The sequence below is a fragment of the Rana temporaria genome, chromosome 9 (assembly GCF_905171775.1).
Source record: "Rana temporaria chromosome 9, aRanTem1.1, whole genome shotgun sequence".
In the NCBI taxonomy this organism is placed as follows: domain Eukaryota; kingdom Metazoa; phylum Chordata; class Amphibia; order Anura; family Ranidae; genus Rana; species Rana temporaria.
This window is the reverse complement of record NC_053497.1, coordinates 1-19662: the sequence shown is the minus strand read 5'-3', so window position 1 is coordinate 19662 and position 19662 is coordinate 1.

Here is a 19662-nt window from a genome sequence, read left to right as displayed (position 1 = left end):
TCCTCTTCCTGCTGCTGAGCTTCCAGCACTGTGGGCTGCCCTGTCCTCTTCCTGCTGCTGAACTTCCAGCACTGTTGGCTGCCCTGTCCTCATCCTGCTGCTGAACTTCCAGCACTGTGGGCTGCCCTGTCCTCTTCCTGCTGCTGAACTTCCAGCACTGTGGGCTGCCCTGTCCTCTTCCTGCGGCTGAACTTCCAGCACTGTGGGCTGCCCTGTCCTCTTCCTGCTGCTGAGCTTCCAGCACTGTGGGCTGCCCTGTCCTCTTCCTGTGGCTGAATTCCAACGCTGTGGGCTTCCCTGTCCTCTTCCTGCTGCTGAACTTCCAGCACTGTGGGCTGCCCTGTCCTCTTCCTGCTGCTGAACTTTCAGCACTGTGGGCTGCCCTGTCCTCTTCCTGCTGCTTAACGTCCAGCACTGTGGGCTGCCCTGTCCTCTTCCTGTGGCTGAGCTTCCAGCACTGTGGGCTGCCCTGTCCTCTTCCTGCTGCTGAACTTCCAGCGCTGTGGGCTGCCCTGTCCTCTTCCTGCTGCTGAACTTCCAGCATTGTGGGCTGCCCTGTCCTCTTCCTGCGGCTGAACTTCCAGCACTGTTGGCTGCCCTGTCCTCTTCCTGCTACTGAACTTCCAGCATTTGGGCTGCCCTGTCCTCTTCCTGCTGCTGATCTTCCAGCGCTGTGGGCTGCCCTGTCCTCTTCCTGCTGCTGAACTTCCAGCGCTGTGGGCTGCCCTGTCCTCTTCCTGCTGCTGAACTTCCAGCATTGTGGGCTGCCCTGTCCTCTTCCTGCTGCTGAACTTCCAGCACTGTGGGCTGCCCTGTCCTCTTCCTGCTGCTGAACTTCCAGCACTGTGGGCTGCCCTGTCCTCTTCCTGCTGCTGATCTTCCAGCGCTGTGGGCTGCCCTGTCCTCTTCCTGCTGCTGAACTTCCAGCACTGTGGGCTGCCCTGTCCTCTTCCTACTGCTGAGCCTCCAGCACTGTGGGCTGCCCTGTCCTCTTCCTGCTGCTGAGCTTCCAGCACTGTGGGCTGCCCTGTCCTCTTCCTGCTGCTGAGCTTCCAGCACTGTGGGCTGCCCTGTCCTCTTCATGCTGCTGAGTTTCCAGCACTGTGGGCTGCCCTGTCCTCTTCCTGCTGCTGAACTTCCAGCACTGCAGGCTGCCCTGTACTCTTCCTGCTACTGAGCTTCCAGCGCTGTGGGCTGCCCTGTCCTCTTCCTGCTGCTGAGCTTCCAGCACTGTGGGCTGCCCTGTCCTCTTCCTGCTGCTGAACTTCCAGCACTGTGGGCTGCCCTGTCCTCTTCCTGCTGCTGAACTACCAGCGCTGTGGGCTGCCCTGTCCTCTTCCTGCTGCTGAACTTCCAGCACTGTGGGCTGCCCTATCCTCTTCCTGCTGCTGAACGTCCAGCACTGTGGGCTGCCCTGTCCTCTTCCTGCTGCTGAACTTCCAGCACTGTGGGTTGCCCTGTCTTCTTCCTGCTGCTGAGCTTCCAGCACTGTGGGCTGCCCTGTCCTCTTCCTGTGGCTGAACTTCCAGCACTGTGGGATGCCCTGTCCTCTTCCTGCTGCTGAGCTTCCAGCGCTGTGGGCTGTCCTGTCCTCTTCCTGCTGCTGAGCTTCCAGCGCTGTGGGCTGCCCTGTCCTCTTCCTGCTGCTGAGCTTCCAGCGCTGTGGGCTGTCCTGTCCTCTTCCTGCTGCTGAGCTTCCAGCGCTGTGGGCTGCCCTGTCCTCTTCCTGCTGCTGAGCTTCCAGCGCTGTGGGCTGCCCTGTCCTCTTCCTGATGGTAAACTTCCAGCGCTGTGGGCTGCCCTGTCCTCTTCCTGATGGTAAACTTCCAGCGCTGTGGGCTGCCCTGTCCTCTTCCTGATGGTAAACTTCCAGCGCTGTGGGCTGCCCTGTCCTCTTCCTGATGGTAAACTTCCAGCGCTGTGGGATGCCCTGTCCTCTTCCTGATGGTAAACTTCCAGCGCTGTGGGCTGCCCTGTCCTCTTCCTGATGGTAAACTTCCAGCGCTGTGGGCTGCCCTGTCCTCTTCCTGATGGTAAACTTCCAGCGCTGTGGGCTGCCCTGTCCTCTTCCTGATGGTAAACTTCCAGCGCTGTGGGCTGTCCTGTCCTCTTCCTGATGGTAAACTTGCAGGGGGCGGTACCTAGCTTTCGATGAACATCACAGTGCCCTCCCTCAGTACTCCTCTCAACAGCCTGTGCAAGCAGTGGGAGGAGTTATGCAAATATCATATTGCCTTGATGGGTGGGTGTCAGTCTGGAGGAGTGGGCGTTCCTAGGCGGGCTGTATTTGCATAGGTAACGCCCCCATGTGACGCTGAGCCTCCGTGATTGAAAGAACTGACATCCAATGAATGAAAGGGGCGGGGCAAGTGACAGTCAGGCTGGAGAGGAAAGTGCTAGATGATGCTGGTTGTCCTCCAGCCAGGTAATGGGGCGGGGCTCTATCTGACTTGCTGCAGCTTCTGATGCACACGGTGAGAAGCTCACAGTGTGCATTGACATCAGAGGAAGCTATTTAAGTCTAGAAGAGGAGGTACACCTGTGCGAGACTGAAGAGGAGGAGCCGATACACTTGTGCAAGACTGAAGGGGAGGAGCCGATACACCTGTGCAAGATTGAAGCGGGAGGAGCCGGTACACCTGTGCAAGACTGAAGGGGAGGTGTCAGTACACCTGTGCAATAATGAAGGGGAGGAGTTGGTACATTTGTGCAAGACTGAAAGGGAGGAGCTGATACACCTATGCAAGACTGAAGGGGAGGTGTCAGTACACCTGTGCAAGACTGAAGGGGGAGGAGCTGATACACCTGTGCAAGACTGAAGAGGAGGAGCCGATACACCTGTGCAAAACTGAAGAGGAGGAGCCGATACACCTGTGCAAGACTGAAGAGGGAGGAGTTGGTACACCTGTGCAAGACTGAAAGGGGAGGAGTTGGTACACCTGTGCAAGACTGAAGGGCAAGTAGGCGATACACCTGTGCAAGACTGAAGGGGAGTAGGCGATACACCTGTGCAAGACTGAAGGGGGAGGAGCCGATACACCTGTGCAAGACTGAAGGGGAGGAGCCGATACACCTGTGAAAGACTGAAGGGGGAGGAGCCGATACACTTGTGCAAGATTGAAGCGGGAGGAGCCGGTACACCTGTGCAAGACTGAAGGGGAGGTGTCAGTACACCTGTGCAATAATGAAGGGGAGGAGTTGGTACATTTGTGCAAGACTGAAAGGGAGGAGCTGATACACCTATGCAAGACTGAAGGGGAGGAGCCAATACACCTGTGCAAGACTGAAGGGGAGGAGCCGATACACCTGTGCAAGATTGAAGGTGGAGGAGCCGGTACACCTGTGCAAGACTGAAGGGGAGGTGTCAGTACACCTGTGCAATAATGAAGGGGAGGAGTTGGTACATTTGTGCAAGAGTGAAAGGGAGGAGCTGATACACTTATGCAAGACTGAAGGGGAGGTGTCAGTACACCTGTGCAAGACTGAAGGGGGAGGAGCTGATACACCTGTGCAAGCCTGAAGGGGGAGGAGTTGGTACACCTGTGCAAAACTGAAGAGGAGGAGCCGATACACCTGTGCAAGACTGAAGAGGAGGAGCCGATACACCTGTGCAAAACTGAAGAGGAGGAGCCGATACACCTGTGCAAGATTGAAGCGGGTGGAGCCGGTACACCTGTGCAAGACTGAAGGGGAGGAGTTGGTACATTTGTGCAAGACTGAAAGGGAGGAGCTGATACACCTATGCAAGACTGAAGGGGAGGTGTCAGTACACCTGTGCAAGACTGAAGGGGGAGGAGCTGATACACCTGTGCAAGCCTGAAGGGGGAGGAGTTGGTACACCTGTGCAAGACTGAAGAGGAGGAGCCGATACACCTGTGCAAAACTGAAGAGGGGGAGCCGATACACCTGTGCAAGACTGAAGAGGGAGGAGTTGGTACACCTGTGCAAGACTGAAAGGGGAGGAGTTGGTACACCTGTGCAAGACTGAAGGGGAGGTGTCAGTACACCTGTGCAAGACTGAAGGGGGAGGAGCTTATACACCTGTGCAAAACTGAAGAGGAGGAGCCGATACACCTGTGCAAGACTGAAGGGGAGGAGTCGTTACACCTGTGCAATAATGAAGGGGAGGAGTTGGTACACCTGTGCAAGATTGAGGGGGGAGGCTGTTGTAATGAAAAAAATCCTAATTGTAATAATAATAATAATAATTAGTACTTTATTGTTACCATATAATAAATATCAGGCAGAGATCAGCATTGCAGAATAGAGGGAGGAGATCTCAGGAGGACAATCATCCCAAACACAAAGCCAAGGAGAAAGAAAATAAAGCTGCTAGAACGGCCAATCACAGGACTGGAATCCAATAGAAAATCTATGGAAAGGACTAAAGATCGGAGTTCATAGAAGAGAAACCTTCAAGATCTGAGGAACCAAAATCACACCCGAGCAACACATGCGACTCCTTCCTCCATACAACACATGCGACTCCTTCCTCCATACAACACATGCGACTCGTTCCTCCATACAACGCATGCGACTCCTTCCTCCATACAACACATGCGACTCGTTCCTCCATACAACACATGGGACTCGTTCCTCCATACAACGCATGCGACTCGTTCCTCCATACAACACATGCGACTCGTTCCTCTATACAACGCATGCGACTCGTTCCTCCATACAACACATGCGACTCGTTCCTCCATACAACACATGCGACTCGTTCCTCCATACAACACATGCGACTCGTTCCTCCATACAACACATGCGACTCGTTCCTCCATACAACGCATGCGACTCGTTCCTCCATACAACACATGCGACTCGTTCCTCCATACAACACATGCGACTCGTTCCTCCATACAACACATGCGACTCGTTCCTCCATACAACGCATGCGACTCGTTCCTCCATACAACACATGCGACTCGTTCCTCCATACAACGCATGCGACTCGTTCCTCCATACAACACATGCGACTCCTTCCTCCATACAACGCATGCGACTCGTTCCTCCATACAACACATGCGACTCGTTCCTCCATACAACACATGCGACTCGTTCCTCCATACAACGCATGCGACTCCTTCCTCCATACAACACATGCGACTCCTTCCTCCATACAACACATGCGACTCGTTCCTCCATACAACACATACGACTCGTTCCTCCATACAACACATGCGACTCGTTCCTCCATACAACACATGCGACTCGTTCCTCCATACAACGCATGCGACTCGTTCCTCCATACAACACATGCGACTCGTTCCTCCATACAACACATGCGACTCGTTCCTCCATACAACACATGCGACTCGTTCCTCCATACAACGCATGCGACTCGTTCCTCCATACAACACATGCGACTCGTTCCTCCATACAACACATGCGACTCGTTCCTCCATACAACGCATGCGACTCGTTCCTCCATACAACACATGCGACTCATTCCTCCATACAACACATGCGACTCGTTCCTCCATACAACGCATGCGACTCGTTCCTCCATACAACACATGCGACTCGTTCCTCCATACAACACATGCGACTCGTTCCTCCATACAACGCATGCGACTCGTTCCTCCATACAACACATGCGACTCATTCCTCCATACAACACATGCGACTCGTTCCTCCATACAACGCATGCGACTCGTTCCTCCATACAACGCATGCGACTCGTTCCTCCATACAACACATGCGACTCCTTCCTCCATACAACGCATGCGACTCGTTCCTCCATACAACACATGCGACTCCTTCCTCCATACAACGCATGCGACTCGTTCCTCCATACAACACATGCGACTCCTTCCTCCATACAATGCATGCGACTCGTTCCTCCATACAACACATGCGACTCCTTCCTCCATACAACGCATGCGACTCGTTCCTCCATACAACACATGCGACTCGTTCCTCCATACAACGCATGCGACTCGTTCCTCCATACAACACATGCGACTCCTTCCTCCATACAATGCATGCGACTCGTTCCTCCATACAACACATGCGACTCCTTCCTCCATACAACACATGCGACTCCTTCCTCCATACAACACATGCGACTCGTTCCTCCATACAACACATGCGACTCGTTCCTCCATACAACACATGCGACTCGTTCCTCCATACAACACATGCGACTCGTTCCTCCATACAACGCATGCGACTCGTTCCTCCATACAACACATGCGACTCGTTCCTCCATACAACGCATGCGACTCGTTCCTCCATACAACACATGCGACTCGTTCCTCCATACAACACATGCGACTCGTTCCTCCATACAACACATGCGACTCGTTCCTCCATACAACGCATGCGACTCGTTCCTCCATACAACACATGCGACTCGTTCCTCCATACAACGCATGCGACTCGTTCCTCCATACAACACATGCGACTCCTTCCTCCATACAACGCATGCGACTCGTTCCTCCATACAACACATGCGACTCGTTCCTCCATACAACACATGCGACTCGTTCCTCCATACAACGCATGCGACTCCTTCCTCCATACAACACATGCGACTCCTTCCTCCATACAACACATGCGACTCGTTCCTCCATACAACACATACGACTCGTTCCTCCATACAACACATGCGACTCGTTCCTCCATACAACACATGCGACTCGTTCCTCCATACAACGCATGCGACTCGTTCCTCCATACAACACATGCGACTCGTTCCTCCATACAACACATGCGACTCGTTCCTCCATACAACGCATGCGACTCGTTCCTCCATACAACGCATGCGACTCGTTCCTCCATACAACACATGCGACTCGTTCCTCCATACAACGCATGCGACTCGTTCCTCCATACAACACATGCGACTCATTCCTCCATACAACACATGCGACTCGTTCCTCCATACAACGCATGCGACTCGTTCCTCCATACAACGCATGCGACTCGTTCCTCCATACAACACATGCGACTCCTTCCTCCATACAACGCATGCGACTCGTTCCTCCATACAACACATGCGACTCCTTCCTCCATACAACGCATGCGACTCGTTCCTCCATACAACACATGCGACTCCTTCCTCCATACAATGCATGCGACTCGTTCCTCCATACAACACATGCGACTCCTTCCTCCATACAACGCATGCGACTCGTTCCTCCATACAACACATGCGACTCGTTCCTCCATACAACGCATGCGACTCGTTCCTCCATACAACACATACGACTCCTTCCTCCATACAACGCATGCGACTCGTTCCTCCATACAACACATGCGACTCCTTCCTCCATACAACACATGCGACTCGTTCCTCCATACAACGCATGCGACTCGTTCCTCCATACAACACATGCGACTCCTTCCTCCATACAACGCATGCGACTCGTTCCTCCATACAACACATGCGACTCGTTCCTCCATACAACGCATGCGACTCGTTCCTCCATACAACACATGCGACTCGTTCCTCCATACAACACATGCGACTCGTTCCTCCATATATTGTATGCGACTCGTTCCTCCATACAACGCATGCGACTCGTTCCTCCATACAACGCATGCGACTCGTTCCTCCATACAACACATACGACTCGTTCCTCCATACAACACATGCGACTCGTTCCTCCATACAACACATACGACTCGTTCCTCCATACAACGCATGCGACTCGTTCCTCCATACAACACATGCGACTCGTTCCTCCATACAACGCATGCGACTCGTTCCTCCATACAACACATGCGACTCGTTCCTCCATACAACACATGCGACTCGTTCCTCCATACAACGCATGCGACTCGTTCCTCCATACAACGCATGCGACTCGTTCCTCCATACAACGCATGCGACTCGTTCCTCCATACAACACATGCGACTCGTTCCTCCATACAACGCATGCGACTCGTTCCTCCATACAACACATGCGACTCGTTCCTCCATACAACACATACGACTCGTTCCTCCATACAACACATGCGACTCGTTCCTCCATACAACACATGCGACTCGTTCCTCCATACAACGCATGCGACTCGTTCCTCCATACAACGCATGCGACTCGTTCCTCCATACAACGCATGCGACTCGTTCCTCCATACAACGCATGCGACTCGTTCCTCCATACAACGCATGCGACTCGTTCCTCCATACCACACATGCGACTCGTTCCTCCATACAACGCATGCGACTCGTTCCTCCATACAACACATGCGACTCGTTCCTCCATACAACACATACGACTCCTTCCTCCATACAACGCATGCGACTCGTTCCTCCATACAACACATGCGACTCGTTCCTCCATACAACGCATGCGACTCGTTCCTCCATACAACACATGCGACTCGTTCCTCCATACAACACATACGACTCGTTCCTCCATACAACACATGCGACTCGTTCCTCCATACAACACATGCGACTCGTTCCTCCATACAACGCATGCGACTCGTTCCTCCATACAACGCATGCGACTCGTTCCTCCATACCACGCATGCGACTCGTTCCTCCATACAACGCATGCGACTCGTTCCTCCATACAACACAGGCGACTCGTTCCTCCATACAACGCATGCGACTCGTTCCTCCATACAACACATGCGACTTGTTCCTCCATACAACGCATGCGACTCGTTCTTCCATACAACACATGCGACTCGTTCCTCCATACGACGCATGCGACTCGTTCCTCCATACAACACATGCGACTCGTTCCTCCATACAGGAGAGTCTTGAAGCCGTCATTCCCAACAAAGGATTTTCTACCAAGGAAGGACATGGGGGGAAAGTATTGAACCCCCTAACTGACATCAGACGGGCTGTACATGTGATTTCCTGATCAGGGGGACCTTGCGTGGGCTGCAGGATTTCAGTCCTTCCCGGTGTAGTGTGTTACCGATTGTTTCCTTGGTGACGATGGTCCCGGCTGAGATCAGTGACGAGATCCTCCTGTGTAGTTCTGGGCGGATTCCTCACCGTTCTCATGATCATTGAACCTCCACGAGGGGAGATCTCGTATGGAGCCCCAGACCGAGTAGGGTTGTCACCTCATCCCTTTAAACCCCAACACCTCTTTTTCTCCATTAATGTTTGGTTAGTTAGATATCCTCGCCTCTTTGGGGACCAAAGAATTCAAGTGGGGGGAGAATGTAGCCATGAAGTACACAGGTTCTGAGGCTGATTACTGTGGTGATTAAACTCACTTGGTGCCTCATCTGCATTAACCCCTACAGCGCCCCCTCCTGGTTAACCCCTTCACTGCCAGTGCCATTTTTACAGTAATCAGTGCATTTTTAAAGCACTGATCTCTGTAAAAATGACAATGGTCCCAAAATAGCGTCAAAAGTGTCCGATGTCGCAATCACGATAAAAATCGCTGATCGCCGCCATTACTAGTAAAAAAAAAATATTAATAAAAATGCAATAAAACTATCCCCTATTTGGTAGACGCTATGGCCGGGATTCACGTACAGCGGCGTATCTTTAGAGCGGCGTAGCGCATCCGATATGCGCTACGCCGACGTAACATAGAGAGGCTCGTACCGTATTCACAAAGCACTCGCTCCCATATGTACGCCGGCGTAACGTAAATGGGCCGGCGTAAGCCCGCCTAATTCAAAGTAGCCAGGCAGTGGGCGTGTTGTATTATAATTAACCGTGACCCCATATATATATAAAGGGCCGATCGAACTGCGCATGCGCGCGCATGCTCAGAATCACGTCGCAAATACTCCCTAAGATACGTCGGCTCAATGCTTTCGACGTGAGCGTAACTTACGCCCAGCCCCATTCACGTACGACTTACGTAAACGATGTAAAATACGACGCTGTTCCCGCGCCCATACCTTAACATGACTTACCCCAGCTTTATGAGGGGTAAAGTTACGCCGGACGTACGCCTTACGAAAACGGCGTAGCTTACTGCGACGGGTGCAAGTACGTTCGTGAATCGGCGTATCTAGCTCATTTACATATTCAACGCGTAAATCAATGGAAGCGCCCCTAGCGGCCAGTGTAAATATGCGCCCAAGATACGACGGCGTAGGAGACTTACGTCGGTCGTATCATGGCAAAATTCAGGCGTATCTTGTTTCCTGAATACAGCGCATAGATACGAAGGCGCATCCTTGAACTTCGTCTGTGAATCCGGGCCTATAAATAAACGCTTATTGCGATTTTTTACCAAATATGGCCTAGATTCAAGTAGCCCGCCGTAAGTTTGTGCGGGCGTAGCGTATGTTATTTACGCTACGCCGCCACAACTTACACCGGCAAGTGCAGTATTCACAAAGCACTTGTTCCGTAAGTTGCGGCGGCGTAGCGTAAATTAGCCGGCGTAGGCGCGCCGAATTCAAATTTGCTAGAGGTGGGCGTGTTTTATGTAAATAAAACATGACCCCACGTAAATGACGTCTTTAACGAACGGTGCATGCACCGTTCGTCAAAGAATCCCAGTGCGCATGCTCGAAATTCCATGTTTTCGACGTGGACGGAATTTCCGCAAAGCCCTATTCACGAACGACTTACGCAAACGACGTAAAAAATTCAAAATTCGACACGGGAATGACGTCCATACTTAACATTGCGTACGCCTCATAGAAGCAGGAGCAACGTTACGCCGGAAAAGCCTTACGCAAACTACGTAAAAAAATACCGCCGGGCGCACGTACGTTTGTGAATCGGCGTATCTAGGTCATTTGCATATTCTACGCCGAAAACAACGGAAGCGCCACCTAGCGGCCAGCGTGAGAATTATGCCAGTCGGATCTTAGGCTAATGTCGGCGTATCTTGCTTTCTGAATACAGAAAGAAGATACGCCGGCGCAGCTTTGAATTTACACGGCGTATCTATGGATACGCCGGCGTAAATCATTGCTGAATCTAGACCTTTATGTAGAAGAATACGTATCGGCCTAAACTGAGGAAAAAATGTTTTATTATATATTTATTTATTATTTATTTTTTGGGGGATATTTATTATAGCAAAAAGGAAAAAATATTGCATTTTTTTCAAAATTGTCGCTCTATTTTTGTTTATAGCGCAAAAACTAAAAACCGCAGAGGTGATCAAATACCACCAAAAGAAAGCTCTATTTGTGGGGGAAAAGGGACGCCAATTTTGTTTGGGAGCCGCGTCGCACGACCGCACAATTGTCAGTTAAAGCGACACAGTGTCGAATCGCAAAAAGTGGCCCGGTCTTTAAGCTGCATAATGGTCCGGGGGGGGGCTGAAGTGGCTAAAATGCGAATCAAAGTATAACTTTTTTTAAATGTTTTTTTCTGGATATTTTCGTTATGGTCTCTCACTGTTATAATAAACCGACCAATAAAATTATAGACTGATCATTTCTTTGTCAGTGGGGGGGGGGGCAAACCTACAAAATCAGCAAGGGATCAAATAGCAAAATAAAAATGCAGATTTTTTTGCTTGTAAGTAAAAAGTGTCAGAAAACCTCCGGTCTACAAAATGGTTATTCTGAATATTACGACTTTCAAACTGCAGTTAGCAAATATTCCACTAGAGGGAGGCGCACCATTACAAATGAACAGCTCCATAGTACGTCGTGCATTGCAGGGTATTGGCAGTGTGATGATGATGATGACTTCTCGGGAACTTGATTCGGTGTTCACAAAAAATATTGATGTCCTCTAGGGCCAGTGTTTCTCAACTACTGTCCTCAAGGCGCCCCCGACAGACGGGGCCGTCATCAGGGGGGTACAGGCAGTACACCTGTAAGGGGCCCGGATGGCAACCCCCTTAAAGAAAATGTATTTATTTTTTATAAAAAAAATATATATATATATTTTTTTTTTATTAATATTATTATTATTATTATTAAAGGGCCCAGAGGACCCCAGGGCCCCCGGATGGCAACCCCCCTTTTTTATAAAAAAAAAAAACATTTTATATATATATATATATATATATATATATTTTTTTTAATATATATATTTTTTTATTAAAGGGCTCAGAGGTCCCCAGGGCCCCATGTGACAACCCCCCACTTTTTTTTTTTTCATAAATGTCTATTTATTTATTTTTGTTTATTTTTTTATTTGTAATTTTTTTATTAAAGGACCCAGAGGTCCCCAGGGCCATCATCAGGGGGGTACAGGCAGTACACCTGTAAGGGGCCCGGATGGCAACCCCCTTAAAAAAAAAAAAAAATGTATTTTTTTTTTATAAAAAAAAATGTATTTATTTTTTATATAAAAATAAATATATATATATATTTTTTTATATTTATTTTTATATATATATATACATTTTTTTATTAACCAGAGGTCCCCAGGGCCCCCAGATGACAACCCCCCTTTTTTTTATAAAAAAGAAACATTTTTATATATATATATATATATATATTTTTTTTTATTTTTTATTAAAGGGGTCAGAGGTCCCCAGGGCCCCCTTGTGACAACCCCCCACTTTTCTTTTCTTTTTTTCATAAATGTTTATTTTTGTTTATTTTAATTTTTTTATTAAAGGGCCCTGAGGTCCCCAGGGCCCCATATGGCTACCCCCCTTTTTTTTTTAATTTTTATTATATATTTTTCTTCTTTTTTAATGTAAAATCCCCCCCCCCCCGCTTCTCAATTCGCAGCAGCCCCCACGCTTCTCAATTTCAGGCGGCAGCACCCCCCCCCCCGGTTCTCCAGGGGGCCCATGCCTGAAGCTGTGTAAGGGGCCCCCAAAATTCCCGATGGCGGCCCTGCTGACAGGTCATGTTTTCAGGATTTCCCTCCGATGAAATGGCTGTGATAATTACTAAGGCAGTGAAACCGATCAAATCACCTGTGCAAAATAATGGAAATTCTAAAAACATGACCTGTCGGGGGGAACCTTGAGGACTGGAGTTGAGAAACACTGCTCTAGGCTCCCTGCCCAAAATAAAAAGACGCGTGCGCCGCGCTCCAGATTTACAAATAGATATTCGCATAAAATTGTACAGCGTTATTACAGAATGAACGCGTTCGCTCCGATGTTTTTGGGTCTGTGTAAAGCTCCGTTCACATTCCCGCGAGAGCGTTCTTTTTTATTTGGCCATTTTTTGCTGTGTTTCTGGAGTGACAACATTCAATTGAAGGGGACGCCCTCCACTCCAAAAACGCACCCAAGTAGCTCCGGTACCTTTTATTGGAGCCGACTTTGCCGCATTCATCCAGCGCAATTGGGCGATTTTTTTTTATTTTTTTATTTTTTATAATTCCTTTATTTATAGAGTTAAGTAAAAGAACGTGAAAAAATGTGAGTTCCAAACTGCGGATCTTCAGAAGTCAGGATTACAGCGTTTCCAATTTGGTGTGACTTTTGCCCATTTGTGGAGCGTTTGGTGCGCCATTCGGGGTGACGGGCACACAGGCGCGTGTTGTTGTGCTGCAAAGTTTAGCCGAGCAAAGCTAACCTAACTTTGCAGAAGTTTGCTCATCTCTGATTCTGAAAGTACCATTGGAAGTCCTGGCAGCAGGGGCGGACTGACAACTCATGGGGCCCCCGGGCAATAGAAGACTATGGGGCCCCCGGGCTTACAGATGGCCATAATGCCAGGAGGCAGTGCAGAGGCGCAGTGGCGTCACTAGGGTTGGTGTCACCCGGTGCGGTAAAACATGGTGTCACCCCCCCCCCCCTCTGTCTAGGCTGCCCAGTACCAAGCAGGCAGGGCACGGGCACGGGGCGCACCCCAAACCAGCCCCTGGAAATGATAGTATAGTGGCAGGTTAGGGTAGTATAGAGTGGTACAGTGGCAGGTTGGTGTAGTGGGGTGGTATAGGACAGGTTAAGGTGGTATAGGGCATGTTGGGGTGATATAGGGTAGTTTGGGGTGGTATAGGGCAAGTTATGGTTGCATAGGGCAGGTTGGGGTGGTATAGGGCAATTTAGGGTGGCATAGGGCAAGTTGGGATGGCATGGGAAAGGTTGGGGTGGTACATGGCAAGTTAGGGTGGCATTGGGCAGGTTGGGGTGGTATAGGGCAAGTTATGGTGGCATAGGGCAGATTGGGGTGGTACAGGGCAAGTTGGGGTGGCATGGGAAAGTTTGGGGTGGTACATGGCAGGCTGGGGTGGTACAGGGCAGGCTGTGGTGGTACAGGGCAGGCTGGGTGGTACAGGGCAGGCTGGGGTGGTACAGGGCTGTTTGGGGGGGGTACAGGGCAGGCTGGGGTGGTATAGGGCTTTTTGGGGTAGTACAGGGCAGGCTGGGGTGGTACAGGGTAGGATGTGGTGGCACAGGGCAGGCTGGGTGGTACAGGGCAAGCTGGGGTGGTACAGGGCTGTTTGGGTGGGGGGGGTACAGGGCAGGCTGGGGCGGTATAGGGCTTTTTAGGGTGGTACAGGGCAGGCTGGGGTGGTACAGAGCAGGCTGGGTGGTACAGGACAGGCTGGGTGATACAGGGCAGGCTGGGGTGGTACAGAGCAGGCTGGGTGGTACAGGACAGGCTGGGGTTGCACAGGGCAGGCTGGGCATGTCAGCTAAAAAAAAAAAAGAAAAAAACGGGATGGTGTCACCCCTCTAGCGGGTGTCACCTGGTGCGGACCGCACCCCCCGCACCCCCCTAGCAACGCCTCTGCATAGGCGGGGCAGTTAAAATCTCGGGATTTTCACATCAAAAGTATGTCGGTTTCGGACATATCAGGGACAGATGTAAAAAAAAAACACACAGATTTTTACACACTGTCCCTGGTTTTATTGAGCCTGGCAACCCTGATGGGGCCCCCTAGTGGCATGGGGCCCTCGGCCAGTGCCCGAGAGCCCCAATGGTCAGTCCGCCCCTGCCTGGCAGTGACTTGTATTCCTTTAAATGTATTGGCAGGGATTCCGTAAGAACCTTTGGAAATCCTGGCAGGAATTCAGAAAGTTAGGAGCATGAAATTGTCCAAAATGTCTCCTGATTGGCTCACTGGCTGTGATGGACAGCAGCGGGAGCCAAAACCAAACCTGCTGAATTTCACAACATGGCAGGAAATATTTCATATATAGGTAGATGTGCATACAACCACATAGGCGTACGATTAAGTCCATTGGGTAAAACGCGTCAGTGGCCTTGTCACGTCTGATGGGGTAGAGAATACCTGTGTGACCCAACCTGGCATCAATAAAGCTTGTTGTAGTTCAGACAAATATACGTTATGAGGGATGGAGGAACAAAGGGATTTATTAGAAGGAAGATTTAGATACAATAATGTTGTCCTTCTATTCAGGAAAACCCGTTATGGATCATTTTATTGGTAAATAAGACAGGAGGGAGGGGCCAGGAGTTCCAGCGTGGGACCCTAAAAGAGGAGGATCCCGGCTGCTCTGCGCAAAACCATTACAGAGCAGGTAAGTGTGACAGGTTTATTATTTAGAAAAAAGAAATAAAAAAAAAAGACTTTAATATCCCTTTAACCCCCAATACTAAATCTAACGTGAATGCCAATCCACTAGACATGTGCACAGAATTTTTTTTCGTATTATTTTGTTCCGTTTCGCATCGTTCCGTAGGTTCGTTCCCGTTCGTTTTTCGTAAGACGCCCGTTTTCCTGTTCGTTCCCGTTCGTTTTTTGTACGACGCAATTTTTTCGTATTCCGATCGTTTCGTATTTTGGTTACCGTTTTATTTTCGTACATGCGGGATGGTTCGTTATTCTGTTTAATTCATGTTCGTTACTTGTTAGACAATAATTTTCGTGAATTTTCGTCATTTTGTACTTTCGTAAATATATCGCGGGATTCGCGGCACTTTCAACACGCGGCTCATCCATATTAACTATTGTTAAGCCCCATACACGTTCGTTCGTTTTTAAACTCCATCGGAAAACCATTTTTGGGTTCAAAAGTCTAGCCAACTGATCTCCCTTCAGACGAAAATCCACAGAAAAGTTTATTTGGCTTTACTGTACTACTGTACTCAGCACAAAAGAGAAGCTGCTTTACTAACTACACTCACTGTCCATTCATAAAAACGAAAATGACATCTATAACAAAAGATTTGTATTCTGTATTTTGAAATTACGAACAGAAAGAAGGAATTCAAAATACAGAATACAAATCTTTTGTTATAGATGTCATATGAACATACAAACAGAAAAAGGATTCAAACAAAATACAGAACGAAAATATTTTGTTATAGATGTCATATGAACATACGAACAGAAAAAGGATTCAAACAAAATACAGAACGAAAATATTTTGTTATAGATGTCATATGAACATACGAACAGAAAAAGGATTCAAACAAAATACAGAACGAAAATATTTTGTTATAGATGTCATATGAACATACAAACAGAAAAAGGATTCAAACAAAATACAGAATGCAAATCTTTTGTTATAGATGTCATTTTCGTTCTTTTGCCGTTTTCGTTTTGTCGTATTTTCGTCAGATCGTTCGTTCATATTTGCGGTTGTTCGTTATGCGGCTCATTCGTAATCCCGTCGTTTTCGTATTTTGGTGCTTTAATTTTTTCGTATGTACACATTATTCCGCGGGTACGAAAATGAACATTTTCGTACGAAAGTGACATTCGTACGAACGGGAATGCACATATCTACAATCCACACTAACGCTGAAGCCCTGTGCACACCAGCGGGAATCCCAACGGGAAAATCTAGAGCAGGTTCTGTATTTTCCCATCGGATTCCCGGCCAAATGCTTTCCTACCAGTCTTCCTGTGGGGAAAACCGATCGTGTGTACAGGGCATAAATCTAACACAAGCCTAATTACTAATCTTAACTCTTACCCCGAACCGTATAGTCCTTACACTAACCCTAACCCTAACCCTAACACTAACACTAACCCTAACACTAACCCTAACACTAACACTAACACTAACCCTAACCCTAACCCTAACCCTAACCCTAACACTAACCCTAACACTAACACTAACACTAACCCTAACCCTAACACTAACCCTAACACTAACACTAACCCTAACACTAACACTAACACTAACCCTAACCCTAACCCTAACACTAACCCTAACACTAACCCTAACACTAACACTAACACTAACACTAACCCTAACACTAACCCTAACCCTAACACTAACCCTAACACTAACACTAACACTAACCCTAACACTAACCCTAACACTAACCCTAACCCTAACACTAACACTAACCCTAACCCTAACACTAACACTAACCCTAACCCTAACACTAACACTAACCCTAACCCTAACCCTAACACTAACACTAACACTAACACTAACACTAACACTAACCCTAACACTAACCCTAACACTAACCCTAACACTAACCCTAACACTAACCCTAACACTAACCCTAACCCTAACACTAACCCTAACACTAACACTAACCCTAACCCTAACACTAACCCTAACACTAACCCTAACACTAACACTAACACTAACACTAACCCTAACCCTAACCCTAACACTAACCCTAACACTAACACTAACCCTAACACTAACCCTAACCCTAACCCTAACCCTAACACTAACCCTAACACTAACCCTAACCCTAACACTAACACTAACCCTAACCCTAACACTAACCCTAACCCTAACACTAACACTAACCCTAACCCTAACCCTAACACTAACACTAACACTAACACTAACACTAACACTAACCCTAACCCTAACCCTAACCCTAACCCTAACACTAACCCTAACACTAACACTAACACTAACACTAACCCTAACACTAACACTAACCCTAACCCTAACACTAACACTAACACTAACCCTAACACTAACCCTAACACTAACACTAACCCTAACACTAACACTAGGGCCCCATACACACGAGAGGATTTATCCGCGGATACGGTCCAGCGAACCGTATCCGCGGATAAATCCTCTCGAGGATTTCAGCAGATTTCTATGCAATGGCGTGTACACACCATCGCATTGAAATCCGCGGCGAAATCCTCTGGCGATGACGTGTCGCGCCGTCGCCGCGATTATGACGCGGCGACGGGCGCGACGCTGTCATATAAGGAATTCCACGCATGCGTCAAATCATTACGACGCGTGCGGGGAATCCCTTTGGACGGATGGATCCGGTGAGTCTGTACAGACGAGCGGATCCATCCGTGGGATCCGATTCCAGCGGATAGATATTCTGTGCATGTCGACAAATATTTATCTGCTGGAATTCGGAAATATCCGCGGATAAATATCCGCCGGAGTGTACACACCATAGAATCTATCCGCTGAAACCCATTCGATGGGATTTATCTGCGGATAGATTCTATGGTGTGTACGGGGCCTAACTCTTGTACACACGGGCAAACATGTCCGATGAAAACGGTCCGCCGGACCGTTTTCAGCGTACATGCCCGCCCGGAGATTTCTGTATGATGGTTGTACACACCATCATACAGAAATCCACGCCTACATGATACGCGGTGACGAGGCCGCGCCGTCGCCGCGACGATGACGCGGCGACGTGCGCGGCCCTGGAAGTTCAATGCTTCCACGCATGCGTCGAAGTCATTCAACGCATGCGAGGGATGGCGGCCGCTCAGACATGTATGGTGAGTCTGTACAGACGACCGAACATGTCCGACGGACAGGATTCCAGCGGGCATGTTTCTTAGCATGTTTAGAAACATTTGTCCGCTTGAAAACGGTCTGGCGGGCAAATGTACGCTGGAAACCTGTCCGATCGGCCATACACATGACCGAACATGTCTGCTGAAACTGGTCCGCGGAGCAGTTTCAGCAGACATGTTCGGTCGTGTGTATGGGGCCTTACACTAACAATAACCTTAATGTTCTGTGATCCCCATGTCACTGGCAAACCCACTTCCGTATAGTTACGCGATGAATATGCTAATTAGGTATTTACGCCGATTCAGAAACGTACGTCCGGCCGGCGCATTTTTTTATGTCGTTTGCGTTCGGCTTTTTCCGGCTTAAAGTTACCCCTGCTATATGAGGCGTAGCTAATGTTAATTATGGACGCCGTTCCCGCGTCGAGTTTTGAAAATTTTACGTCGTTTGCTTAAGGCCCCGTACACACGGTCGGTTTGGTCCGCTGAGAATGAACCGAAGTTCAGTTTCATCGGACCAAACCGACGGTGTGAATAGGCTAGCGGTCTGGTTTCCTTCGGTCCAAAATTTCTAAACATGCTTCAAAATCGAGCCGATGGACCGCTGCCCGATCGGACCAAACCGATGGTTTGTACACAAAAGCATCGGTTCAAAACCCGCGCATGCTCAGAATCAAGTCGACGCATACTTGGAAGCATTGAACTTCGTTTTATTCAGCACATTGTGTGTTTTACGTCACCGCGTTCTGACCTGCTCGGATTTTGGACTGACGGTGTGTACACATATCAGGCCGTCAGGCCACTTCAGAGGTGAACCGATGAAAACGAACCGACGGACCAGTCTCATCGGTTTGGTCCGACCGTGTGTACAAGGCCTTAGTCGTTCGCGAATAGGGCTGTACGTAAGTAACCCTCACGTCTAAAGCAATGATGACTCGCGGCGTAATTTCGAGCATGCGCACTGGGATTTTTTCACAAAAAATACGTCAAATACGTGGGGTCACAGTGAATTTACATAAAACACGCCCACATCATCCCCATTTGAATTAGGCGGGCTTACGCCGACAAACATACGTTACGCCGCCGTAACTAAGAGCGCAAGTTCTTTCTGCATACGGAACTTGCGCCCTAAGTTACGGCGGCGTACCGTATGTGAGATACGTTACGCCGCG